Raw genomic sequence first — 6,872 nt, forward strand, 5'->3', positions numbered from 1 at the left:
ACCTCACTCAGGATGATTTTTTCTAGTTCCAACCATTTGCCTGAAAACCTCATGATGTCATTGTTTTTCTCTGCTGAGTAGTACTCCATTGTGTATATGTACCACATTTTATTTATCCATTCTTCAGTTGAAGGGCATCTAGGTTGTTTCCAGGTTCTGGCTATTACAAATAATGCTGCTATGAACATAGTTGAGCATGTGTCCTTGCTGCAACTCACAACTCCAGGGAGGCTACCTAGTAAAGAAGACCCTAAGAAAGACACAGGGATCGCCCAATGACAGAGAAATGGATGAGATCTACATGAGCAAACTGGGGATGGGAGTGGGGGTAATGGAGGGCAAGGGTTGGGGGAAAGAGAGCTTAGGGGAGCAGGAGGTCCCAGCTGGATCAGAAACAGAGTGGGAGAACAAGGAAAGAGATACGGTGATAAATGAAGACCCTCATGGGAATAGGAAGAAGCAGAGTGCTAGAGAGGTTCCCAGAAATCCACAAAGATACCTCCACTATAGACTACTGGCAATGATCGAGAGAGTGCCTGAGCTGACCTACTCTGGTGATCAGATGGCCAAACACCCTAACTATAGTGATAGAACTCTCATTCAATGACTGATGGAAGCAGATGCAGAGATCCATGGCCAAGCCCTAGGTGGAGCTCCAGGAGTCCAATCGGCAAAAGAGAGGAGGAATTATATGAGCAAGAGATATTGAGACCATTATTGGAAAAAGCACAGGGACAAATAGCCAAACTAGTGGAAACACACGAACTGTGAACCAATAGCTGAGGAACCCCCAACTGGACCAGGCCCTCTGGATAAGTGAGACAGTTGATGAGCTTAAACTGTTTGGGAGGCCCCCAGGCAGTGGGACCAGGACCTGTCCTCAGTGCATGAGCTGACATTTTGGAACCTAGGGCCTATGCTGAGACACTTTGCTCAGCCTTGGTGTAGGGAGGAGGGGACTGGACCTGCCTTGACTGAATCTACCAGGCTAGGCTGACTCCCCAGGGGAGACCTTGCCTTGGAGGAGGTGGGAATGGGAGGTGGATTGGGGGGGGGGGGAGCCTGGGGGTTGGAAGGAAGGAGGACAGGGGAATCCATGGCTGATATGTAAAATTAAATTAATTATAAAAAAAATTAAAAAGAAGTAAATGCCACAGAGAGAAAGAGCCACTTGCAGGATTGTTGGGGGGAGGGGGAGGAGGGAGGGTCACGTAAGAGTGACATCAAAATATTAGGAAAGTCATTGTACTTAATGACAAGCGTTAAAAACAGAAGGATGAGAGTAAAAAAAGACCAAAACAAATTCTCTTGCAAAGGAAAGGAACATTGCCTCTACTGACATAGTATTAGTAATTTTATTACAATAATTAAACATCTTAAAGGATAGATGTAGTGGGTAGCCATTCCAGCTTTGATCTGGAAGTTCCAACCCCCATTGAGACTTCGGCAACTGTCATGCCTACAAGGCGGAGCCAAGGGAGGCACCTGGAGACCCGAGATCTAGGTAGGTGGGCGCTCTCTCCATTCCAGGACCCTGGACGGTGGAGGTGGATCAAGCAGAGCTCCAGAGAACACCGCTGGACTGTGATACACCTTCCCGAGACCCCGCGACCTACCTATCCCTTAATTTGTAAGTTACGCCATTAAATAAATCTCCTTTTAACTACATGGAGTGGCCTTAATATTTACACCAATATATATATATATATATATACACATATCTCTCTGGATCACCCAGGTTAGCTTTAGAATGACTTCAGAAAGAAACAAAAAGCTATTGACCTCTTAATAAAAATGATAGTTATCATTTCAGAGGGATCAGAGGGAAGTAAACAGATCCTCATTCATTAAGAAGTCTTTGTATAGCGAAATCCACCGATTATATCATTTAGGGAAGCAGTGGCAGGCCTGTATTAGACATGAAAAGAGGAGAGAAAACATGAAGGAGAACGTGTAAGGAGGTTTAAAAGAGATAGCATACTTTCCTGAGGGGGGGGGGGAATCTGTTTAGGTAAATGAGATGGGAGTTTCAAAAGGTAATGCAAGTCTAGCAATGTAAATTAGTAGGTATTGAATGTCAAATATGGTTGCCACATGGCGTCTTCCCATGGAGAGTGTAGACCAATGGAGATGGGAGTTGGATGAAGTTTAATTAGTAATAAGCAATAAAATACCTTTTTGTAAACAATTGTATTCATTTAGTTATCCAACTGCTTGGATTATAGCTGCTAGTCAGCACATATCTGTAGCATGGAGTGAGAAAATATGGAGAAAGCAAAAACATAATAGAAACTATGATATAATAAAGAGGCTATAAGGAATCTAGGAATAAGGGGAAAGTCATTTATTAATTCATAAAACTCTGAATCAGAGCCAGAGATGTTTAAAGAGAAATTTAAGATGGGCTGGAAATAAGAGAATTACTAAAATTTAAAATAATTATAATTTAAAATGAACAAAATTAAGCCTTATTTTTGTGGGGCACAGAGGGATAATTATGACTTTCACTCAAGTGTTTCTGTTTTATTATAAACAAAATTATGTACTCATGAAGCTTAACCAGTCTTACAGAGAAATTGTATCTCATTTAAATAGCACAAGGAATTGGGCAGGAAACACAACTTTTACGGAATGACAACTACCTATTTTGCCAAAGTTAATTTGAGTTTCTACAGCTTGTCAAGGAAGATGGTGATACGTAGAATAAGTTTTAGTAAGGATTTAACAGGCCCTCAGATGACCTGGAAGAAACAAGCAGTTGTTATAGGTTTAAATAAAATGCATATCATTATATATGTAAATAAAATTCAAAATTACTGTTGCACTAAGCAGAAAAATTGTTCTCACTATGCAGTTTCAATTGATACTTGCTCTCACATTAGGCTTAGCAATATACCTTTTAAAACTAGAATATATCAAATCCATATATACTGCATGTCCTGCATAATAGAGAAGCCTCTAAGAAGTTAGATGTTTATTATTTAGTTTTCATGACTAAAGACTTTCATATAGCTCTAGGAACATTTTCAATTTATCTGTAATTTCCTTTTGCATTTCCTTTGTGCTCTTTTGTAAGCTGTTTTAAATTTACCATTAATTGATGAGTTTCATCTTGTGGACATTAAACTTCAGAATCACAATCTCAGTCTCCTAAAAGGCCACAAAAGAAATTTACTCCATGCTGAGCTGAAGAGCATCTTAAGCGGAAATTCTGGTGAAACTAATTCCCTTTTCACCCTCTGGGAATCAAGCCACAGCTATAAACTTTACCCCAGAAATCAGAAGATGAATGGGAAGAAAATTCCTTGTGTAATTCAACATTCATCTTGTAAAAAATATGTGCTGTACTGGCGTGAGCCAAGTATTGCTGGAGGTGCTGGAGCTAAAGCCATGGAAAAGGTCCGTGTTCCAACAAGACAATTCAGCAGTAGCTCCCCATCACTCCAGCTGATGCCTGTGCTGCCCTCTAAGGCTTCATCATTATCACTTTTCTTGATGTGCTCTTGACTTTCCACACAGTTTCTGGAGCACCATGAAAAAGACACCGGTGTCCCTGTCACCAGTAGAACTTCACACTCTGGAATTTACAAGTCACAATCTCAGCTCACAGAAGGAACCTTCAGATTTCATGTCCTTTAGGAAAACACTGACATCACCTCATAGATCTTGAATGCTTTATTCATCTAAACAAACTCAGTAACTAATAGATGTTTAATGAAAGCATCAAACAAGTGTGGCCAGAATGGCTTTTCAAATACTATACATCAAATTGTTATTATTCATCTGAAATAGCCTAAAATTCACCAAAAAAATTACACCCTCTCACTTCTCTTACCATCCTAGTTTCCCTGCTTAATTGTATAAGGTACCTCTTTCTGCAGACCACAAGAGGGGTGTGTGTGTGTGTGTGTGTGTGTGTGTGTGTGTGTGTGTGTGTATGCGTGCGTGTATGCGTGTGTGTGTGTGTGTGTGTGTGTGTGTGTGTGTGTGTGTGTGCGTGTAGGAATCTTGCATGGTGAATGTGTGTGCACAAGAGTGCAGGGTCATACCTGGCATGGTGCGGGGAGCGGGGGAAGTAAAACGACAATCTTCAAGTGTATTTCCTCGCCTTGTCACCTTGTTCTAGACCAGACTTTTTCACTGCTGCTGTATAAGCCAGACCGGCTGCCCAGAGAGCTTCTCAGGATGCTCTTGCCGTTAGCTCCAACTCCCTTTCATTTCCTCAGATTACTGAAGTTTATGCCCAAGCGTCTGGCTTTTTCGTGAAACCTTGTGATCAACACTCAAGCAGCCAGGCTTACATGGCAAGTGCTTTATCTCCTGAACCATCTCCCAAGTCGCACAGAAGAGATCTTGAAGCAGGTATTTTACATTCAACTATAAAAGAAAATCTTCAAACTTGAGTTTCCCAGCTGTTAAGTTTGCCCCTTCCCCCCCTCAAAACAGGATCTAATGTTGGTAAAGGTGAGAAAATAGATGTACCAGATGACAAAAATAAATTAAGTAAACACCATGGGAGTTCTGAAAATGTTGTCAGTTTGGAGGAGAACAAGTTAAAGACCAACTTGCACCTTGTAGGTATGTAAACAAATAGGTATAATTATGATGAATAGTTTCTTATGATGGAGATACGGAACTCTCAACAATTAGTTCATATTATGGTCAGTAAAATTTGTGACATTTCCATCAAATGAAATCTTTATAATATGACTCTCAAAAGCTAAATTTAAATATTTAAATATGATCATTTATCTATCTAATATAAAACTTAAATTATTTTCAATATTCTTGAATATTTCTGGACTAGAAACAGGAAGAAATAGCAGTAGTTCCTTTGTGTAGCTTACGGCCCGTTTTATACTGTAATGTCAAGGTCCTGTGAGGAAGAATGGCCCATTTTTTTTTATCATGATTAAGACAAATAAGAGTTTATTGATTCACCTCGCTAGAATCAAACAATCAATAGATTATAAACTCAGGTCTACAGAAGTTCTTTGAGAAAGCAATTTTTTTAAAAAAAAAAATGCCAGTTGCACAGATTACTACTTCAGTGAGATCTAAAATAATCATAAAGCCATAAATTCATGAACTCTGAAGAAGACAATCTTAAAAATATTATTCCATGCTCCCTAAAATTTTGGTAGACTCTGTTAAACGCTTTCAGATGCCTTGAATTTTACACTACCTCTTCCAATTTAATCTGTGGCACAAAACTGACTCTTGGATTTGTTGGAGTTTAGTTCTGGATATTTTAGACATAAACACTCAAAGTAACTTTATTAATTACTTTTCTCCTTGTTGTGATGGAATGCCTGACAAAAGCTACCTAAGATCAGGGAGTTCCCTTTGCCTCATAGGTCTACAGAATATAGCCCATCATGTTAGAGAAGACAGGAAACTAGAGCTTGAGGTAACTGGACACATTGCATCATTGTTCAGCAAGTAGAGAAGTGGAATGCTGGTGCTCAGTTTAGTTTTCTCATTTTTTCAGTCAGTCAGGCATTTAGCCCATAGGATGATACCCCCTACATTCAGAGTTGGTCTTCCTTGCTCAGTTAAACATTTTTGGAAATGCCCTCACAGGTATGCTTCTATGGTAATTCTAAATGCAGACAAGATGAGCCATCAGTGTAGCCAATATTATTTGTCCATAAGTAGAGGTCTCTGCTCGTAACATTACCCAAACTCGTGCTTACTTTTCCTGTAAATTACACCTTTTTCTGATAATCCCTTAAAAGAAGCTCATTCCATGAAATTTTCTTCTACAAGAGCAAACATCAACACACAAAAAAGTTAAATTTCTCTCAGCAAGTATTTCAAGGTAAAGAACAAATGTTACTTTGAGCTTCTCACTATAGCTGACCTGCTCTACCATCCACTGCTACCCTAGAGGCAGGAAGCCAGAGTAGAAGGAAGGATAAAGGATGCATACATTTTCACCTGGAAGTGTACTGTCTGCCCCTTCCCAGAATTGAACAGAAAATCACCAGTGGGAGGCATGGGGACATGTTTGTGTTGGACCTGTTGTGTAGTTATTTCTCCCAAATCAAAGCAGTTCTACACTGAAGGGATAGTCACAAAAGTCAGGAAACTAAGAAAAGTTCTAAAGCTTGAGCTTAGGAAGTTTCTGTGTTTTTAAGGTCAATCCTAAGATTACAAGAGCAGGAAACGATTACTGGGAGAGGAAACTGTCCAACCTGGCCAGCTGTCTACAAGTTAAATAGGGAGCTCCAGGAGTGTGGCTTTTGTAAGTCATCCTTGGTTGACTTTTTAGTGATGCAGTTATCATTGAGTAACTCATCTGTGCCTAGTAAGTAACTTCAACAAACTCATCATTTCACCAACCTAGAATGAAAGCACTCCTCTGTTTGAACATTCTCCTTCCATCTTGTGATTTCATCGGGCTTTGAGGTACAGGACCAGCAGTCTAAAGAAAATAAAGAATAGGAGGTAAAAATGATGACTTGAGCTGAGATTTCATGAGGCTTTTTAAGAAAGGTAATAATATCTATCGACTTCTGATGGTTTACTGTAAGGTAGATGTTAGAAGACTTTATGCACATTATAAATCATAATCCATGTGTTCTTCATAACAACTCTGTGAGTTAAGCACCAGTGGGAGTTTGCAGTCAGGCAAGTATAAACTACGCTGCTTCTTAAATGGTATTGAATTTCTCATACCTAGTCAATTCATAGGATTGGAAAGGAGACAGAAATTTAATGCAGAACCATAAACAGAGACTAACTACTAACTCTCCTTTGCTTTGTGGAAATAATTAAGACTCTGGATGAAGTCTCAACCCAGTAAGGAATTAAGCATGTCTGCTGTATGAAGTACATTACACCAGATGCTAAGAAAAAAAAAACTGTAA

The 6,872-nt window shown here is 39.5% G+C and overlaps 1 long non-coding RNA gene across 2 annotated transcripts in view; it reads right to left on the reverse strand.

Moving 5' to 3' along the window:
* Positions 1 to 6,872, reverse strand: part of LOC131912666 (uncharacterized) — a 29,221-nt gene that overhangs the window by 17,599 nt on the left and 4,750 nt on the right. For both annotated transcript variants that reach the window (XR_009379669.1, XR_009379668.1), the window contains exon 2: positions 6,346 to 6,427. This is a non-coding gene — a long non-coding RNA (uncharacterized LOC131912666). The remainder of the gene's footprint in view (positions 1 to 6,345; positions 6,428 to 6,872) is intronic.

Source organism: Peromyscus eremicus, chromosome 6 (assembly GCF_949786415.1).
Source record: "Peromyscus eremicus chromosome 6, PerEre_H2_v1, whole genome shotgun sequence".
In the NCBI taxonomy this organism is placed as follows: domain Eukaryota; kingdom Metazoa; phylum Chordata; class Mammalia; order Rodentia; family Cricetidae; genus Peromyscus; species Peromyscus eremicus.